Source organism: Neodiprion lecontei, chromosome 6, assembly GCF_021901455.1.
Source record: "Neodiprion lecontei isolate iyNeoLeco1 chromosome 6, iyNeoLeco1.1, whole genome shotgun sequence".
NCBI lineage: Eukaryota > Metazoa > Arthropoda > Insecta > Hymenoptera > Diprionidae > Neodiprion > Neodiprion lecontei.
This window is the reverse complement of record NC_060265.1, coordinates 21,057,275-21,079,549: the sequence shown is the minus strand read 5'-3', so window position 1 is coordinate 21,079,549 and position 22,275 is coordinate 21,057,275. Positions and strand designations below refer to the sequence as shown.

At 44.7% G+C, this 22,275-nt stretch overlaps 1 long non-coding RNA gene across 1 annotated transcript in view; it reads right to left on the bottom strand.

Annotated features, from left to right (window-relative positions):
• Positions 1-22,275, bottom strand: part of LOC124295068 — an 80,327-nt gene that overhangs the window by 6,000 nt on the left and 52,052 nt on the right. The gene's annotated exons all lie outside the window — the stretch shown is intronic.

Sequence of the window (22,275 nt, the reverse complement as noted above, 5' to 3'; positions counted from 1 at the left end):
GTACACAGGTATCCGTGCGCTAGATACGGATGGTACAGGGGGTGGTCGGCCACCCTCGCGACGCCCGCGGGGCGTCGCTTTGCTCGAGACGCGCGCGCCGTTTCTACGAGTTATGAATAAAATATCATACTCCTGCCAACGAAACGCGAACAAGTTTTGGACGAACCTGCGGCAAAAAATTTCCCGATATCAGGGTATCGGCCATTTTTCCCCGCAATTACTTGTTCGTTTATTGTTTGTTACCTCGAACCCACCGGTGGCAGCTTGTATTAATTAAACCAGACTCAAACTCTGTTTGCATTGAAATATTTGCATTTACCGTTGGAAAATATTCAGCCCAACTGTGCGATATACGGAAAGTACTCGTTAAGACGTGAATAAAACTACACAGTGAAATTAAATAATTAGCGTGTTCCGAACGAGGAACAATAAATATTTTCAAATTCTATTATACGAATTTTCAATTGACTTACGGCGAGCAAAGAACGTAGGTACAGAATTATAAAAAATATGAACGATGCCTTGGATTTGATAAGCTCTTATCGGATGCTGTTAATATATTTTAAAAGCACGCCCTATGAGACCGGCGTCAAAGCCGATGCAAAATATGATCAAATAAAGCGCTGGAAATTTAATTTCACGAGCTTTTCGCTGCGTCCTGGTACAGACTGTCAGCCGGCAAATTGTGTCAAAACGTTGTCGCCTCCGTCCCCCCTTCCATCTACCCAACACCCACGAACGCCGCTCTCAACCCTCGCTTCGCCGCTACCCTCAGGGTACTTACTGGTACACTGGGTACACCATATATACGTGTATACAGGGTGTCCCTAAATTGCCTCCCACGCACTAGCCAGCATGATACCTCGTTAAAATCCAACCGAGAATTTTTTTTCCGGAAGCTCGTCCGACGCGTAGTTTTTGAATTATAAGCGATAGCGCTAGGCCAATCAGAGTGCACCATTTCATCTAGATTTGCCGCCACGGATATTGCTGTTTTGTTCGTCTGGGTGAATTATTATTATTCGTTTACAAATTAAATATCGGCACCTCCCCTCTCTCCCTGTTGTACCCCTTCTCGAGCGCTGACCTCGGTATTGTTGCCGCGGCATACGCTGCCGGCCGCACATCCATGGGCGCACACTTGTGTGTGTAAACAGAAGCGCATCCTCAAGCATAAGGGGTACAGCAGCGAAAGAGGGGAGGTGCCGATATTTAATTCGTAAACAAATAATAATAATTCACCCAGACGAACAAAACAGCAATTTCCGTGGCGGCAAATCTAGATGAAATGGTGCACTCTGATTGGCCTAGCGCTATCGCTTATAGTTCAAAAACTATACGTCGGACGATCTTCCGGAAAAGAAATTCTCGGTTTGATTTTAACGAGGTATTATGCTGGCTAGTCCGTGGGAGGCAATTTAGGGACACCCTGTATACTACGGTTGCATAGGTATAAACGGTGTTGATGAAATTGTCAAACTGATGCTAGTGTATGCACAATAACGAAATTATGAAGGGACAATTAGTCCGCCGCGCGCCGTCCGCACGGTTGCGGTGAATGCGTTTTCCAAATGCACGAGTTCTTGTTGTTTTTTTTTTTTTTTCTAGGTACGCATTGTATTAATAATTTCCGAAATATCCATGCTCAGAAAAGTTCTATGGTCTGAGTACGTCAATGAAATTATTTATGAACATAAAACTTGCTAGGGATTTTGAAATTGCTTATAAGAGAAAAAAAAAGAAAATACGTGAAAATACTTTAATGTTTCAATGTCATGGTTGTGGTTTCCGTAACGGCGAATGTGTTTGTTTTTTTTTTTTTCTTGTTACAAATCGTAATGTCTGTGCAAAGAAACGAAAGTTAATTGACGACTTTAATATTCGGAATAAATTTCGTACTCTGCCCGTGTATGATTCTCGTCGTAAACTGAAGATTGAAAGAAATCGAATCTCAGTTCTGGACAGTTTTGAATTTTAATTTTTCCAGTTACCTTCACGACCCGCTACTCTGTACTTTGATACCGCTCATCGGAAGGCATCGCTGAACGACTTCCGAATCGTCGAACCTAGATTTTATCTAGCGTGAAGAAATAAAACGTTCTTTTTTTTCGTTTAATAAAAAAAGCCATCCCTCAGGAACGAAGAATGCAGAACGATCGATCAGAAGGTGAATTCCTATAGCGGAAATGCGGGTTTGTCCGAGCGTAAGAGACATATTCACCTGTCCGCGTGTTGCCGCGTGTCGAGTGTGAGGTGAAAGGAGGAAGAGGATGAAGGGTGTGAAAGGGGGAGGGGGAGGGGGAGGGGGATGCGTTTACACGTTTACGCGTGTGTTCCACACTGTTATCTGTGAAGCTGCAGCGTGGCGGCGTCAAGTAGAGGGCGACGGGGCGGGTTGATGTAATTTTTGTCCGTTTGATGTCTTTAATGGAATCAGGCGCGTAGCCTGGCTGGCTTCACTCAATTTGCAGCGCGCGACTAATGGTTGGCGAGAGATAGAATATAGGTAGACACTTGGTTAGGCTCGCCTCGCTCGGCGACGTTTCCCCGACTTTCGCCGTAAAACCATCGCGACTCTGGGCCAGCGAAGGGTGTCGTTGCCGCTGCAGCTTGCGAGCTTCGCGACGCGGCGACGATCCGTAATTCGCCAGGCAAGTATAATAATAAATTAGCCATGCCCACCTCGCCCCCGGCACTTCCTTTGTAATTACTCTACATCACAATATTTATACCAACGGCTGAAAATTCATCTTGTTATCGTAACTCGGTGCTGTTGTTTAATTGCGCCGACTCAATTTCATCGTGCATTATTATCGTTGGATCATGCAGGGAAAATGTTGTATTCGTCACGTCTTTTCCCAAAGACACAAAGTTGCGAAATCAAGATTGCGAAGCCTGTGGAAACAAAATGCCTCAACTAGGTATCAGAGCGAAAGGTCAAAACCAGTGACCTTGGTTATTATTCCCGATTTATGCACGGAGGTGTTGGATGATTGTCAGTGGATTCCCAGGAACGTAATGGAACGTAGCAAACTGGCTTCGGAATGAAACGTGGGAAAGCTCGAGTACTGTAGAGAAGAGTGATTCGTTCTCTCGTCTCTCTCTTTCTCTCTCGTTATCGAGTGATTCTTCAGATTCGATAGCGTGGAATGATAGGTCGCCGAGTCGAGTGAGTGTATTTAGCGCTGTTCGATCATCCAGATCGGCGTTATATATCTATATATATACGATGTAATAATGTACACTTACCGCTCGTCGTCGGCCAAGTTTCGCGTTCCGCTTCTTCTGGTGGATGGCCGAGTCCCGTGTTAAATGTTTGACATCGCAGCAGGATATGGAAGGTGCCCTCATCCCCGCGGAGTATTACAGTCATGGTTCGAGGTGGGTTTTCACGGCAATTTGTCCCCTCCGTTCGCTTCTCCCTCCGGAAGCTTTCACGAGTCTTTACACGGCTCTCCCATCCAGCAGCATCCCATAACTGGCAGCGACAGGCACGCGGAAACTGCGTTGACCCTGCGACGATCGTACAAGTCCCAAAAACGTAACGATGGAAGCTGAGAGAGAGAGAAAGCTTCGTGATCCGTGCGGGGCGTAGAAAATAACCGAACTCAACCCTGTGCGGTAGGTATATTCCTCGTTTGCAGCAGCTACTACACGGACTTGATGTATATTTCCCTTGGGCATGTATTTCCGAGGGCTTAGCGCCCAGCCCGACGTTCCGGGGCTTTTTGCCCGGCTAGTCGGTGCACGGAACAGATCATATCGAAGCAGATAATTGGTTGGCAATCCGCTTTAAGCCCCACCGCACCGGCACTCTGCCTGCAGCGTTGCTGCTTACTGAGAAATCACAGTCACCGCCGGTTTGTCTTTTAATTAAAAGCCATGTTCCGTAGCTTGATCAAAATAACAGAGGGGGAATATTATTTCATCTTACACGCCGTTGGACGCGTTGTTGAAATTCGGGGGGTAGGTGCATAAATTATATCTAACATACGTCTGATTGAAAACAAGATAACTTTTCAAAATGTCCGTTCATACTTGTGAAGTCGACTAAGGTATTCCTCACATATGCCCGAATCTAAAAGCCTTACGAGTATAAAATGAGAAGTCGATTAAAGCTGTACCTAATTCTGCCTGATTAAAAAATCACTTCTTTAAAAAGTAAATCAAGACCGTCGATTATCGATCGTCCCTGTAATCGAAACCGACACGACAACGTTATTTACCCTCGTGACAAATCTTGAAAAAATTCTTTTCTTTCCGTTCGTTTGTTAAATATCTGTGATCTCTGGATTAAATTAGGCCCATGATTTGCGTATTGTTCGGTATCCCGTGAGCGGCCATCGTTCATTTTTCGCTTGCAAGATTCTTCGCAGCGTCAGTGGTAGAATCGCCGAAGCTGGGAGTCCGCGGACCGTGACCTGCAGCTGAGGATAGAAGCCGTAGATGCAGGCAGGCCGAAGAGGGAAGAGAGGATGACTTGCAGCGGCGCATCGGCGAAATAGAAGTCTACAAGATGAGAGGGCGGCGCACCGGGTTTATTTATCCTGTCCGCTTCGCGCTGAGAGCCTCTCCTCCCCCTCCTCCCCCTCCTCATCCTCCTCCACCTCCTCCACCTCCTCCTCTTCATCTTTCCACCGCCTATTTCATCCTCCGCCGCGCCATCTCCTTCTCGCAGCATCTCCACGCCTGTTTTCATCTCGCTTGTTCTCCGTGTTTTTTCTCCTCGCGCTCTTTCTGCTTCTCTCTCTCTCTCCCCTCTCTCCTCGCACCTCTTCAGGCCGGCTTTGATAGGTATCGGTGTGTCTCGCGCAGGCATCTGCGAACACTCGAGATGCGTTGTATGCTCGCGCAATGGCGTTCCACACCGGCCTCTAATCATTCGAGATGCCGCCGAGCTCCTCATGGCACCAAAACCACCTCACGAGACGCGGTCTTCGCCACTTCTGCGATGTCAGCCTCCCCCTCCCTCGCCCTTCAAAGCCCCGCTGCATCCAGCCGGGATCGAATCTCTTTCTTTATGCTTTCTTTCTTTCTTTCCTTCTTTCAATCAGCTCTCCTGCAAATTAATTGCACACTTGTTTTTAGCAGAAACTTTATCAACTGCTGCAGCTCATTTACGTTGCATCGTCCTTGGCAGATAGCTGGAAGCATACAACGTAGATTCAACTGTACGCTGTAGTTCACGATTTCATACGTATACTGTTTAGTACGTTGCGTTGAATATCAATCAGTGGAATGATCAAACATTCACTCGGAAACAAACCGTCAATGGCCAGAATCAAATTATACCGATCACCTTAATTATTGACTTTCTTTCAATTTAACTTTTTACACGGCACAAAAATCGGTGTTCCACTTCTTGTTAGAATATCCAGAAAAATCGAGGTAACGTACGGAGAAGTTGTACTATCAAAAATTCTAGTAATTTCATCAGCAAAAATGCATCAATCCCTAAAGTAGTCAATGTAACAACAATTTTTCCCGTGTAAATATAATAAATAAATGAGAATCCCACTTATATATTCAAATCCAGTGCAAACAATTAATTATTGGCAATTGATGACTCAACGATTCATATAGTTTATTTGATTATTGCACGTAGTTAAGTTGACTATTTTTTAAAGAAGATGCTGTGCGCTTTGCGACCTCACAGGAATAGTTATTATCGGCATAGTCGATCAAAATACGTTATAGATAGTCGTCGCGAAACCTCGTTAAAATTTCTGTACGTCATTTAATTATATTATATCATTATTATATGTTATTATATAATATACGACGATATATATATATCGTCAGTAAATAAATATCCGGATTTGTGCTACAAACCCTGAACTAATCGATATGTTGAGAATGTTTAAAAACCGGCTTTACGGATGTGCCCAAGGACCCGGATCAATAACGTCTCTGAATGATAAGAAGATGAATCAAAGCGACAAGTGCGGTACTAATCGCTTGCATTGGTGGCGGTCGAGGACACCTGCGGGTCGGTCGGACAAGTTGTTGACAGAGAATCGACGTGTTTGTGATGCGGAGAAATTAGTGCATGTCACGCCGCAGTGCCTGTTGGTTCCCGCTGTCCATGGGCCGAGAAAAGCAGAGGGGTACCATTGAATTTTAAGCCGCATAATCGGCTTGTAGAACAATAAATTACTCGCCGGAATCCGCAAGGATTGTTCTCCCTACCCTCGGCTAAATAAATATTTCAACCCAAAGTGCAGCGGCGGACCGACCAGAGCCAATTTCGAAAATGCTTGGGTATAGTCGTGTGGGTGCGACGGTCAGCGACCAGCGCCCGCGCCATCTTCACCTATCTTCGACTCGATCTTCGATCTCACCCCAAGATTACGCCCCAAGTTAACTTCGACAATGTGGAAAATCCTGACTTATCTTCATCTACCGCGAGCTTAGACGCGAGCGAGTGGTATACCTACACTTTCCGTAAGACTCGTTGCCCATTGACGCGGTTAAAACCGGACGATCTAATCGTGAGATCGAAATTTTTGGCACTATTCAACGTTGCGCGAGTTGCAAAACGTTTTCTCAGCTAAGCACCCCAAGCGGGGTTCCACGACTGGACCAATGTCGGTTGAACGCTCGTGCCACACTGAGAAAAATTTCATTTGTTACAGCGACTAGAAAAATTCAGTAAAACAGGTATCGTTGAAAAAAAATGTTCGAATATTGTTGGGATTACGAAAAACGAGGTACGCGTAACCATTTTGCGCTATTGTCGATCCTTTTTCGGTAATTGCAACGCAAAATCAGTTAAATAAGGCTTTAACGTCAATTTATTCTTGCACGAGCATTAAATTGTAGCAACTAATTTTCTTTTTGTACCTAGAACAACATTTTTCGATTGTGGTAAAAAACGAAAATAATTAAGGACTGACCGGTAATCGGAACTAAAAATTTCTCTCAGTACAAGACTAATATTACTGTCCCAGTCTCTGTGGCAACAATGAACCATTCACGGTTACTCCCCGAATGATACGATCGTACCAGAGCTGGTTACAAGTGATGGTCATGTGTGAATCAAAGTTTGCCAAGGCAATCATCGTGACAGTGTTAAATAACTATAACAGTACCGAGCCAAGATGGCATTGCCAATGCTGGGTCGACGGTAGGCGCTATTTGAAAAATAGCATTTCGGCAAGTGTATTGAACAGCTATAAGGCCGAGGTAGTGTACATCGAACGTTGGATACCAGAGCCACGTCGACTTTGGCTTGGTTGTCAGTTCATGCGCGAAGACGAATACCTATATACCTACTTCGTAAGTACCAATGAGATGACACGACATAGGGATAAAGACATAAACTGCTTTGCGATTAGCACGACGTACGTAAAACATTCGAATTCGAGCAACGACGCCGACCGACATTCGGGCGATATTCGATATCGGTCTTCGGGTAATTTGCGTGATTATACCGGTGTAATGAACCGCGTGGATACCGGGAAATGTGTGTAGGTACGAGCCCCGTTGTTCGGTGACCAGTGTCCGGTGTCCGTACTCGATCCGTCAGAGTAGGTACGAGATCGTGCAGCGTTAGCGACAATGCACGCCTCATTATCGGTCGGTATTGGCCCATTGTTGCCGCCCGAATGCCGAGCCGGCCTTACGGCGGCGGTCAGAAATGATACGGTGACCACACGTCCCGGTTCCAGGGTGCGGAGAGCCATTTTAAACGCGTCGAATTCACCCGGCCATTCTTGACTCCTTGTCCGGTAACTTTTTGAACCAGCCTGTAATTTACACCTTGTCTCGCGGCTATCTTTTTTTTTTTCTCCGCACTGTCCTCTCTTTCCCTTGCGTTTTCCGCAGCCGTTGCGAAGACGGTATCGATCGAGCCGGTTAGAGAAATGATTCGTAATTTCTGGGGCATAAGCTTCTTTATCGCCGTTACCTCGCTACCTCGCAACAATCCATATCCCATACGGTGGTAAAAGCAAGGATCGAAAAACGCAGACGGACAGGGAAAGCCGGTACGGTTGCACCGCGGAGCGCTAAAACATGCAAAATCATGCAAATTACGTTCGTTCAGAGTCCCACCCTTCGAAATCCTCCGTTGCTTCCCTGCCATCCCGAGCACGACGAAGTCGCCGCCGCATCATCCTGCACCCTCTGTCTCTCGCGTCAAAAATGTTTCAGCAATTGTGTGCCGGGCCGTTTGTGTTCCTTTATTTTTCGTCGGGGGAGGAATACTGGAAACGCGGAGGGTAACTCCGAATGGGCGGGGCTACAGCTAGCGCCCGCAGGGATGAACCTTACCACGCCATATTTACATCCCTGGCGTGAAAATATTTGACCTTTTCAGGTGCGGTTTCCCGCGTTATGTCTTCAACGCGAACACCCCAGCATAGAGGAACGAAATCTTTCCAATTGTACTACGTACCTGCAAAAATACCGAAGAAGAAATATACGCTTCGCGAGTATAAACGGTCAAATCTGTTTTGGTTTTGGTTTTAACCTTGACTTTAACGGTATCGATCGAAAAATAGGTTAAAAATTAAAAACATCGCGATTTACCGCCGTCATATTAATCTTAAGTTCCCCTCAAAGGGTAAGGAATAAAATGCATGCATACAATTCCTTCTTTTAGGCTCTAAGGCAGTTCGACCTTTTGCATTGACCGAAACGTCTTCAGCCAATTTGAATAAACGGATTTCACCGTTTATACCCACGAAGTGTATATTTCTTCTTCGTTGTATCAACTGCCGAGAAAAATTACACATAAATAAGAATGCCCAAGTAATGATCGGATTACTTTATATCCATTACTTCTTTTCTGTGTGACCATATCGCGCCGTCTTGAACGAGGGATGACGTTCGTTTCCTGCGGCAGGGCCGCATCGATTGTACTTAGAAAAGGAAGGCTTTGGGTATTATAGTTGGCACTGCGCGAATCGCAAATCGTATATTGCAAATCCCTGCTACTGCTGCTGCCGACCGAGTCCGACGACCAATGAGAATTCAAGAAAAATCCACGGCGTATCGTGCATGTGACTGTAGATATATTTATGTAACTATATTGAGTGTACATGTTGTAGAGGGGATTGGAAAAATTCGGTTATATTTTCTCCGCACATAGTCACGGGCTGTGGCTGCTGCAGCTCTGAGGTTGACGTTATTTCAACATTTTCTAGGTTCTCGGTGCTTCGGTAATACCAAAGAGGGATCCGCCTGGATAATCCTACTGCTGTCCGCTAATGAAATAAAATGAATAAAAAGAAAAAAAAAAAAAAAAAACAAGAAGAGAGAAAAAAAAGGTTAGAAAATACAAAACGAAGAGTGTCCGTAAAAAGTGAAAAAGGCAATGCCGAGAGGATTTGCACCGCGTTGATTAAAACCGTGGCAGCGTATGGCTGCACGAGAGGATTGCAATTTTATTTTATTTTCCGTACCGGGACGCCGACGCGTTAATTATCTGCTAAGTGCCATTGATTGCTCTCGAATTTCAATATCTTTGATCATTCGAATTTCAATATCTCTGATCGAGTTTTGACGATAGGATTGACCTCCTTGGCTCGATCATCGAGGCATATAAGAATTGGCCGTAGATCTAAAGAAAATTACTCGTTGCACGCGTCATCGTGGCGGAATTATCAGATATATAGATATAACAAGCTGTGAGCTTTTAAAATGTCATTGGCCTTTCGACTGTACGAATAAATTTAGTGTGCAAAGTGTCAATTTGATATCTTAACGCTACGAGAGAAGAAGCTAATTGAATTATACCCTATTGTGTTAACCGACAGGCGAATCCGCAAGGTTGGACCGGCGTAATATAATTTCTGATCACTTTTACAATATCCCCTTGTCCGCGCAATAATACGTATAATCATGCATGGCGAGAGTTTTTTAAGCAGTGTCCTACATAGCCCAAGGTGTGTCTCTATTGTGCCGGATTTGGAATCCAACATTGTTGGACTACGCGGCATAATTCGTCAATTCGCGATATCAGCATTCAAGCTCGGCACGGCAATGTTTCGCTACATAGTGCCCGCTGCCGTGGAAATGGAAAGATACGCGCCTCCTTTTTCCGAACAACTATTTATTATTTATTTACATTTATTTGCCATTTTCCACCGTGGCACCCCCTAACAAGCTTGTTTAGGTTAAAAGAAAGGTTCTCTCGAAAGATGAGCATTCTACGTTACGCGGAAGATCGCGAATGACTTTTCTTTTATTGCTTATATCAATCAGAATATCAGTTTAGGTGAGAAAGAAGATCCGCAATTGTAATATTAAGTCTCCAGTTGATTTTTGAAAAGTGCGTCTGACAACTTTATCGGTATTAATTCAATCTCATAAAATAGTTATAATTCAAGATAAACTTTTAATTTAGGAAAATAAGCTTCCCGGATGATATATCGTTGTGTTACGGATCGCGATCTTTGGGTCGAATATAAACGTCTGAAAAGAAATATTGATTGAAGTAGATACCGCAACAAGTATTTTTTAAAATAGAAAAAAATTCGAAAAATGAAACGAGCGCAATCTTCCACGTAACGTGGACCGCTCATCTTTTCACAGAATATTTCTTTTTAACCTAAACAAACTTTTCAGGGGTTGCCACGGTGTAGAGTGGTAAATTATTTTTTTCTGAAACACCCTAATATACATATATATACATGTAGGTACGAAGAATCGAAGAAGGAATTCCACGCGTCTCATCCCGCTGAATTACCAGCACTTTGCTCGCGCATCGTTCAGAGTTACCTGAAATTAGTCAGGATTTCCTCGGCGCATTGTTCCGGCACCGGCGCTCTGACATTGATCCGGGTCTCTCCTCGCGATCGCCGGTGTTGTGGGTGTCGGCGTCTGCATTAATCGTCAATCGGCGAAAGGGCGAAGAAACGCCTTGGAAACGAGGGGAGCCATCGGTTGGGCATCCGCGGGCGTCCCGGCGGCGAACAAAGGGTCTTGTGTTGTCAGGACACCGCTACATAACACGCGATGTTTATTTAACTAACAAACCCGCAGGACGGGTGAGCCCTTCCTCGGAGCGTGACGTTACAGCCGCGAGTTATACGAGCCTTAAACGAACGGTCAACACCGTCGTCGTATTCGTCGAACGCGTTGTGCTGCCGCTGTGTCAGCGTTGGAACGAGAAGCCTCCCTTGGCCGTGGGTATCGCGTGTCTTATTACGGCCTTCCGCAACTACCGTACGCGCCGGTTTCGCCGCAGGTGAATTTCCCTCGAAGCGTGCGGAGCGGAACGATTCGCCGATGCTCGGTCTTCGAAGTTGGTAAGATGGTAAGATGAGATTAGGGGATTCGAGAGGATGTTATCCTCGTTCCGATTGAGCTTGACCGGTTGAAAATCCTTTCGCTCGATTAGTTCCGTCAACGTTGATCCGCCTTAACCTTAAAGGAAAGGATTTAATCTCTGACCACCGGCTTCCGCCAGTCGAGAAGGAAGAAATTTTTTCAGCGACGTTCGAGCGGAAATTCAGGGAAGCGTCGAGGTAAAGACACGTGAGAAGCGGAAGAAAAAGTATCAGAGGAACGCGCCAGGACTGATTTCGAATCTTTGATCCAGGATCGAGAATCCAGGATGGCTGCCGGGCGGGGAAGCAAGTATTCGAGTATTTGTTGGGCTCTCCTGTACATATCGGTCTCTCAAAGCAGTGGGCTAAAGTTTTGAGCAAACAGAGGACCATGTTGACAACGACATACATATAAATATAGGTAAGGCTATACTATATGATGTATCCGGCCGAGTATAAGTCGGAGGAATTCGAGTGGACACTCCATTACGCCCAGTAGCAGTGACTGGTGGCACACAGCGTTACACACCGGTAGTCGGTATGTTCACACGTGTATATTATAGGCACATGCGTATGTGTGCATACGACATACCTACGTAGCGTATGAGGTAGCAAGTACGCGGATGCCACAGCAGCGGATGACCGAGGCCCTTATATTCCACAACGCGGTCAAGCGATTGTTTGCTCGCCACACACCCCGGCATCGTTTACAAAAACTCCGACTTTTAGCCACTCATTGCCCTCTCCGCCACTCGGGACCGAACCAAGCATTTAAAATAGGTATCCTCGTCTCAAGCGGTTCAGAAAAATTCTCCGATTCGTAACGTTCGGTTCCTTCGGAACGGATTAAATTGAATTAAGATTGTTTACCGAATGGCTTACGACTCGGCGTGATTAGCCGATCTGTTGAATCAACGACTGAGTACCTAGTTTTACACGCACGGTACAGGGTTGAGCAATACTGTGTTCTCCGATCACGGCAATGTCGTATCGGTCGTATCTTTACTCCGCTGTTTCGAAGTAGAGCCTGCCGCAGAGCCGAGCAAACGTGAGCCAGACTAACCGAGTATAAGATCGAGTCGTTCCTGAATCTTTGACGAACGCAAATCGACTCACGGCTACCCTTACTAAACTGGAATTGATCTAAATCCTGGGCGGATTGAATTCAACTCGAAACGCGGCATACCTTGAAGAGACCAGACGATCAGAAGCATCGACGAAAGATTCTTGCACTGTACACCCGTTGGAAGATATCGAACTTGTTTCGCACTCGTTCGCAGTTGCTTGTATAAGGTATCCGGTAAAACGAACGTGAGAGTTGATTCAACGTCATGCAGACATGTCGGTTTGTGTGTTGCCCGGAATCTGGAGCTCTCGGGTTCCAGGATCAGCCTAGGCTGTAGAGGTGCACGTACAGACGAAGGCACAAGGGCGGGCACCGATTCGTCCCTTTTGAGGTGACGTATAAGTTGTCTCGCCAAATTGTTCATCCCCCGACCCGACTCCGCGCGAACATCAAGCTGTCGGGGTGAAATTAGTATTCAGAGCTACCTCTAACCGGCGTTTATTTTATACAAAGACGCGCAAATAGCTGTTCGCCCCTTCCCAGTCGGACCCAACCGCTTCGTCGAGCTCCTCGCACCACGCGACCTCGAATCATCCGGTTCTCTTCCCCGACGGAGTAAACCCCGCGAGCTCTGTACTTCTCGGCGAACCACCCCAAGCCTAAACTTGGGCTTCTGCCTCGCTCCTCCCGAGCGTAATGGGTATGTCGTCAAACTGTTGGGACGCCTAACCAACACCGAACGTCCCGACGCCGGTATCTCTGCCCCCGAGAACGGGAGCGCCAAGGGAGACGGTGCATGCCGGGAGCAAACTACAGCCGCCATCTTGCACGTGAACCGAATCTACAAGCGGAATTCGACGCCGAGTTGTAGCTACGGCGTGACATATCCGTCATAGCCAAAGGTTTCGTGCAGATCCATCCGTCGTTTGTCCGTTAGAAATAAATTAAATTTTTCCGTATCGTCGAAGAACGTGGCTGCAGATTGAAAATAGACAAATACCTCATTCCCATCAATTTATCGCCGCGTCGTTTAATCCTGTAACGTACTTTCACATAATTTCGTGATTTCGAAGAAGTATTTCAAGGCCTACAGGCTCTGATAATCTCAGGTTTTCGGGAGGTGTCGTCGTAATTGGTATCGGTCCCATGTTGAATGGGGGGGTTGGACAATCGTATGTGAAATTTGAGGCAATAAATTCCTGCAATCGGTGATGAAAATTACGCGGGCTTCAGCCTGTCCCTAAACACTATACCCTATTTAAAGTAACTCGGTAATCATCGGGAGTTCCGATATTCACCGAGGGTGAGTTGCAGGGCTCGTATATTGCCTAAGGGTAACTACAGGCCCGATGGCACTGAATGAAATCATTACGTTTTTTTTATCCGTTTACATATATCTTCGGACTGACATTCATGTTCTATGGAAAATGAATATTTTTCGGCAACATTTTAAATCATAAACAATTCCTCACATCTTTATCTGTGTAAAAAAAAAGTAAAACGAAAAAAAAAAAAAAAAGAACCTCTCAGACAAATTCCGTATCGTTAATAACTTGCGTTCGACATTACTCAGACTCCGTGGAGTTGTTTTCCAACAAACTCTTCAGCTAGAAACGCGAGGGATCAACTCAATTATTTATGAGCTTGCTTGACGCGCGGGTAAACATATAATATATCAGTACGTCGGATCTGCTGCTGTTGTTCGTCCTTGTGAAATAGAAAATAACGTGGCCTACATGGAGAAAAGGAAAGAGAAAGAGAAGGAGAGGGAGAGGATAAGAAAAAAAAGAAGGAAATATGGACGAATTATCGTTTCATAAGCGGGCCCGAGGACAACAATGGGCGATAAGAGACGTGTGCAGGTTGAGGCAAAATGCGTTAGTCGGATAATGTATATTAGCCAGCTAAACGCTGCCTGTGGCTACCCCTCGGGATTCATCGAGAAATTTCGTACGGAGGATGGCAACCATCTTCTTCCCGAGGGACGCGTCACCTCGGTGAATCAAGCGATCAGGTTTCGTCGACGGGTAAAACTGCCTGCTCCCGTTACTAACCTTGTAACCAATCGGTAATGCCATTGCGTGCCGAAACTCTGCACTGCAGAATTAACGCTCGCTGGGACTCGGGATACGAAGAAATTCCCTGCACCGTGTAGTTTCGAACTGACTAGGCGTTGCTGTTTCATCATCTGATCCGCGCAGTTTTACGAACGGGCGATGAATGGGAGTCCGAAATTTAGACCTTAGGAACGAAGACCGGTTGTTACTCGTCGATTGTTGTTCGTACGGAGGAAAAATACGACGAGGATTGTTTATAATACGCGGTTCGAGAACAGAAGTAGCGACCGTGGACGGGTAAGAGTTTTGAAAAGCATGGCGACGGTGTTTGCGTCTGCAGAAGTAGTCTCGAGTGGATCCATTAGCCGAGAGTCTGGATGTGTGCGCGTGTAAAAAATAGGGACGTGTGTAAAGAAATATTGTGGGGACACTTCGATCACATAGCTACTGGTGGCCGCAGTGCAAACAGGAGATGCATACAAAGGCTTTATAAATAGCACACCTTCGGCCCATTTTTTCTTCTTTATATTCTTCGGCTAATATTTTTACAATCGGACTCACTTCCAGCAGACATCTCGAACTCCGCGTAAGAACGTTTTGTCCATTTATTTGATGCAGGCTAAGTATATAACTTATTACTTATATGCGGGGAAAAAATTATCCAAGAATAACAGTCGAAGATAAAACGGTTTTCATCAAAGATCATAAATTTGCCAAAGAAAACAAGACACGTGACACCTTCGTCGTTCGGCTAATTTACAGTTTCTACCTTCCTTCGACGTCGGTAAATTTGTTTACATTGTGCTAAAAGTAAGGTGAGTGCTTCGATTTACCTAGATTTTAACTTCGGCCCACTTTTACTCGTTCACCTCATACTTCGCGTGTACGTTAAACATTTGGACGGACGGTGTAACGCATTATTGACCAATGATTTGAAACTACATGAAAAACGGGATAACTGAGTTGTTTTCGAAACTTGATCAGACAGCTATTAGCAATAACCGTTTGCGCCCACGCACCTTGAATGCCGCTGACAACTATTCGCTTGCCATTTACTCGTCTTATTACACCCGGCAGTGTGGAACAGGAATGAATCAAAATTCAGTTTGCATCTGGGCGAGGGAACGCCCGGAGCACGTCACGGCGGTCCTCGAGGCGAGACCCAAGAGGAATCCTGAATCGTGAATCCGGAATCCCGAAAGCCGATTCACGCACGGATGACCCGGGTTCCGGACGCGGAAAAAGCCTGGTAAACCAAGTTTAGAATTTGATTCGAATTTGTTTCTAATTCAGGTTTGCCCGTCGGCCGATCGAGGACACTCCAGAACTCGAGAAGCCGCAGCTAACACAGACCCCGCAACATTCGATCATATGCTCGGTTACACACCGAAGAGTCCTTACCGACCAAAACGAACAGGATTGATACTTGATCACGTGCACCGTCTGTGGCTTTTATACACACAGGACGAAACGAAGCTGCCAACGTTTCTCTCCCTTATCCGTACAAGAATGTCTTTTTCTGTACGCTGTTACATTTGCCTGGGAGTATGATAATTTGTACCACTGTGAAATTGGCAGACAATAAAGTTAGAGACACCTTGTTTGGAATAATCGGACTCTTATTAATTTACTCGGACGTCGGCCGGCACGAAAAATATTCTCGTTTGGTACGATAGTGTAGATTTTATTATTATTATTATTATTATTATGCGTGCGTGTAACTATACATTTTTGACACTCAGGATGTTGTGAAATATTTTGTGGTGACGTGCGGACATTAGATATTTTTGGTAACATTTATGCCTTTTGTTGGAACAATGGCAAAAGATCGTAATATGATTTTATAATAATAGCTGTGTGTGGAACCGCCACATTGACTACTGTAATACACCGCGGCTGCGAACGTGGTGGAAATTCACGAGTGAATGCTTTGGCACAACGTTGGTCACAGGTTTGCAAATTCGAAAGCTTTTAGCCAGGCATTACGCGCTTTGCAGTTCGCGCAGATTTGTATAATACGATAATCTTCGAATTTTCAACGCGTATGATGTACAAAACATACATTACACACGTTTTGGTAAACTCCTATGTATTCTTAGATTTTTTTTTAAACCTTAGTAGTTGTCTTCCGAGATAGCGATGAAACTTGTATAATCATTCAACTTTATCTTTCTTGTGAAACTTGACGAAAAGTATCGATTCGACGTCAAAAATTGATGCCAAATAACTTAGGAAAAACGTTAGAAACGTTGTTAATCATTAGGAAACGAAAAAACGATGGGAATTGAATTAAAAATATTCCGAAGGTTGGGATAAAAATGTCATCTGGAGTCCTCTGAACCGTAAGTTCAAGGCGTTAAATCGGAACAGGCGTATTATGACTGGTCCGATGAACGATAAAGTAGTTTGCAACAATTATTATTAAACTCTGACCGATTCCTTTAAATATTTTTATCCCATTGTCACCGGTTGTATTTATATTTGCACCAAAGAACAGCTGCCGTCGCCGCGGCAGGAGGTAGAACCTTGGAGAACGTTGCCCGCTGTCGTTACCATGGGTAGTAATTCCACGGTTCGACACGGGGAATCGCGGTGTTAATTGTACGGACGTATCCGAGCAGCAAAGTCAGTCTAAAGGAAAAATAATTATTGTACTACTCACGCCCAAATATAATACCTATTGTGTACCTAATAAACTCGAGCCCAACGCGTGTCGAGAATCCCGTGAACCGAGAACATTTTTATCGACAACTGAAGCGAAAATAAACTCGACCGTTTGTTGTGACTCTTCTCACAAGTAACACGTCGTATATTCGGTTCCAGAATTCGCGTGAATAACAAAATTTTCAGCACTTACCGGACGATGCACCTTGGTCTTTGATCCTTCTTGCTTCCTTAGCCGTGTGCACTCGATGTGAAAATAAAGAAGATAAAAGCATCGGAAATGAATATTAAAGGCTCGATTTGATCCGTCGATAAATAAAAGACCGGAGAGAGAGTGTCTAATGAGGAGATGTACACGGTTGAGAATCGGAATGCGAATTGTGGTGGGATTATCGAATGGGGAACCGGACTGTCGGTGAGAGATTTACGAGTCCTAAGAATACAACTGAGGTAGTCAGCCATTGAGGCGAATGCGGTACCAAAGACCCATAAATGGATTATTAGGCATTAGGCGTCACACGTGACACCTGACCTTCCGACGGTGGTGACATCGAGGTTCGGTTGGGCCGGGTATACACCTTGATCTGGGAAATACTTGTGTCCTCTAAAGATCCGTGGAAGAAATGAATGAACGAGTGAATGGGAAGACCGAGTCCTGCGGCGGCCTATCCCCAAAGCACTCGAAAATCGAACGGACCGTTTTACCTGAAACCGCAAAGCAGTCGAGATTGCCACCCTTGGGGCTCAACAGACATCCAAGAAGTTCAAAGAAGGATTTGCTCAATGTTCCTACTCGAGATTCGTCGTTGCCTGCACGTGGATTTCGGACGTGAAATCGACCCCCCCCCCCCTCCGATATTCGCTTGATAACCGATCTCTCGACCGGCAACGAGTGTTACGATACGTTTTCCACCTCCAGGACGACCGATGTTGCGCTAAGGAGAGATTCGTCGATGGGATTGATTACGGACAGAGAACGAGCGTCGATCGATTTCGATGCAAACAAGACGCCGAGGGTTCGACGTCAAAAAACGGCGCGGTTTATTCCGCGAGAATCCATAACGGATATAATAATCGAATCGCGTAAGCTGACGGAGCTTCAGACATCGCGATAGCCGAGGTCGTCGTTGAGAGGTGGCGGCCGAGAATCATGGTGGCAGATCGTAATCTGCGCAGCCGCAAATCCATTTGCAGGCAACAGCGAGGTTAACGAGATCAGGTCGCCTGACGACACCGGCCAATACATACGCAACGGCTGACGACCGCGTATACATGTATGTATGTGCACAGTGGAGATTGATGCCCTACCGTGATGCAAGAAAGATGCAACACCCGGTAGGAACCTGATCTGCATACTCAACCACGACAAAAGGCGTTGGGCGAGACTCGACGAATGGAAGTCTGAGGATTGGGCCTAATTCGGAAGCGGCGTTTGGTTTTCATTCGGAGGTGAATGACGTGAAAATAGCTTCGAGTTGACGGGCAGTTCCTGTTTACTCGATTTCGCCCGCTTGGTCGCTGTGTAAAGATGGGTGGCTGAGATACGCCGGTCGGGTGGTACGAGCATGCTATTTTGCAGCGCGGTGTTGAATTTTGAAAAATAAACGCAATAAGAGGCTGGGAAAATACCTCCGAAGAGTCCGCTCTGCAAGGGTGGAATTTTTCACATGCATGGTCCGTTACACGCGTATATGCATATCCAAGTATATAGGTATGTGGATCGTACGTATACCTAATAGGTATATTTGGTGCGAACCGCGTGATAGAAAAATATTGTTCCCTCGTCAACAGGCCGTGCCGAGTGAAGAGATGCTGGATATTTCCCTCCAGGTAAGCCGGACGAAGCGGTTTCACGCAAGTCGGGGCTCCGATCTGTCTACGCGGTCCGAAGACCGGTGAGTCTGACAATGGCAGGTGTGGAAGAGGAGCCACGACTGCGCAGTCATTATTTGTTAAATATTCGAAAACTTGAAGACACAGTTCTATTTCGCGGCAAAAATCAACAAACGCGATGCCGGGCTCACCGTGTGTGCGGAGTCGAATCTGTTCCACAAAACGGCGGGTTATTTTCTTAACACCCCGTGCTGCTCTTCGACCTGATCCGCAAGGGTGGATTTCCACGGTGGCGGATATGCGAGGCACGACGGGAATTATACGCGTCTCGGAAAACCAGAGGAGTTTAGCTTCTCCCGCTATCGCCCTTTGTGTTTCTTTGCACGAAACTCGGCGAGGATTTTTTCAGGCAATTTCGAATTCATCGATCGGTAGACTGGCGGACGGATCAAACAACGCCTAAGTGACGATGGAAGTCCGTAGCTTATATCGTGTTCGCATTGTCTTTCCGTTCATCAAATGAAACCCCACAAGCGTATTACGGATGCTACCTACCCCACACAAATCCCAGCAGGGACCGGCAACCGCCGAGAGGAAACCCGACGAACGAATGAAAGCAATTTGTTAAATATTGCTCGAAATACCATAAACAAGAAACCGTAGATTTACGCTTCAGCTTCAAAGACGAGAAGAGAGAGATAGAGAAAACGATACAGGCTTACGCTGTAAACACAAATGTCGAAAGAAAAATTAATAAAATTCACTATGATTCAAAGTTTCAAGTGACACCTCAGGAAAACTCTATTCGCCAATGACTGAAGCAGGTCCGATTTTCGCGTTGTCTAAATCTGTGCAAAAATATTTGCTCTATGATTTATGAGAAGCGATAGAAGCATCGTTAACTGTTCGACATCGAAGAGAAGGTACCTCAACGTATTAGCACGTCGGATTATCTCGATGACGACGGAATCACATGTTTCGTAAAATTTATCCAAAAAGTATGGCATGGATTTACGTTATTTGCCACAAATAGATCGTTTCGTCGTTAGCACGTGAGGTCAGGGTAAGAGCAGGAACTTTTCGAAGAGCAATGATTGTCGATCGGTGAAGTTTCAAGTAAAGTGGAGTAAAGTCCTGGATACAGGCCGAGGTCACGAACCGGACGAGTCTGACTACTGATCCTGTCTAGCATTTCGAAGAGCATTAGGAAAAACCAAACACTCGGTTGATTAGCCCGGACTGGGAAACAAGTTGGGTACAGGTAGACTTAAACTGGTGGAACGAAAGGTAAGAAGCTTTTGCCAACTTAGGATCCTCCCGGGGTGGTAAATGCCTCAAAGACGAGACAAATCGTAAATCTAAGCCTGCACGAGCAAACTATTTAGCAAAAATAAACAAACCGACGGAGGTTGGAGTTGGGCTAAGTGGGTAGGCAAGTAGTGATTAAACGATTAAATATGAACCAAGAGGCCGTATTTACTGTCACAAGTTTTTCGAGCAAATAAAAACAAACCATTAGGCGAGATCATTGGCTTATCCCGTTCCCAAACGAAACGTGCACATTTCACGTACGTTGGTATTCCACGTTGCGAATATCTTTCCCATGCTTACTGTGCATTCTTTTTTATGGTTTCTTTTTTTATTTACTTAGCCAGACAATTCGCTACGGCGATGACTGATCGGATAACCGATCCAAGCAATACTTGGATAAAGTTTCGGTCCTACGGAGCCTTTGTGTACCTTATACGATTTGTTGACCGGATAATTAGGATGGTTTATGAGGTTTACTGTTCGGTGTGTTGATTTTATGACGTTAGATCGAGTGGCTTGAGTTTAGAAAAAAAAATTACAATAATAGTAATAATAATAAAATAATAATAATAATAATGTAACGAAAGTAGCGGTTGGCGATGTCGGCCTTCGTGCCAGGAAATGCCCGTACGGGTAAAAGCAATGTTTAAAAAGTTATACGAAGCGAGAAGTAGCGCTTGGTAACAACGCGGTTACCACGCAAAGTTTTCTACAGTTTTGATATTCACAAAGCAACGTTCAGGTTCAATATTTGAACACGACAAACCGCGGTGGCAGTTTGTACAACCTCGATGTACATAGTTTCTATTAGTTTTGGGTGGGCTCAATTATACGCATAAGATGAATCATCTATATACCGATATGTATAGACAGAAATCAAACGATTTTACACGCAAAAAATAGATAATCAGTCAAGTCAATTAATGTTCAACTTTGGAGTTGTACACTTTTTGCATATTTACACTTCTGCCGTGAAAACGAAGAAATCACCGTATATGTTAAAAACTAATATTATTTGTCGCGGACGCTCAACAATACTCGGCCTTCAGAGAAATTCTTATTTGAAACAGATATATGTTTATTTGCACGTGAATCTGTGAAAATGCAATTCACCTTTCGTAAAGTACATTTTTTTTTTTTTTAATCCATTATAGACCAAAATTGATTTACCAAAGTAGATGCGCAAGTAGGTAAAACTTCTGTCGGTGAAATAAATTCTATAATAGGTTCGGGATTACATTAAATTTCTTCTAATCGTGGGGAGTTTTTATTTTTACATTCGGATAGCAGGCTATTAATTCATAATCACGCATTTAGATTCGGCGATGGATACGAGGGATATTTGATTATCTAATTTAAATTAAACATATCTTCGGCAAATTTACTCTATTTTTTCACTTGGTTCAAATAAAGTAGCTAAGCTTGTTCTCAAACAACTCGTCATGGTTTTTTGTTAGAATACTTATGCTCCGTATAGTGGCAGAGGGTGTCAGAAAGCAGAGATCGTAATCGAACGTCGAGCATCTAAATGAGGTATCGAGTGGCTATGTAATTTTTAAATTCACAGAGAACGCAAATTCCATTTCGATAGCTTAATGAGTTTTACACGAATCGATTGAAACTCAATTGCGCAAACTGGAATGAAATTCAGTTGATTTGAAAACAAAGGCTGTCCCGTTATCAAAATTACTCGTAGTATACGAGACAGTTTTCTCTATGGAGAAGAAATTTCAACAGTAAATAAAAAAAAGCCGTAAGTACTTGCACATAAATTCGGTATATTCAACGGAATTTTAAATCAAGTAAAAAGATGAGATTGCTCCGCCATTTTTGACAACGGTAGTATCAAAACTTGACATCATCAGCCAGTTGCAATTGGTTCGGATAAATGAAGGAGGAGAGAAGAATTCGTCAGATTAAACGTACAATATCACGATAATATCGAAAGCTGATGATATAATTATGAGAACAGTTTTATTAAATCTTTTCATATTTTACATATACTTCGCGCGGCTACGGCGTCAAGGTAGTTTTATTATATTTAAAGGCTGAGCGGAGCGACGCTCTG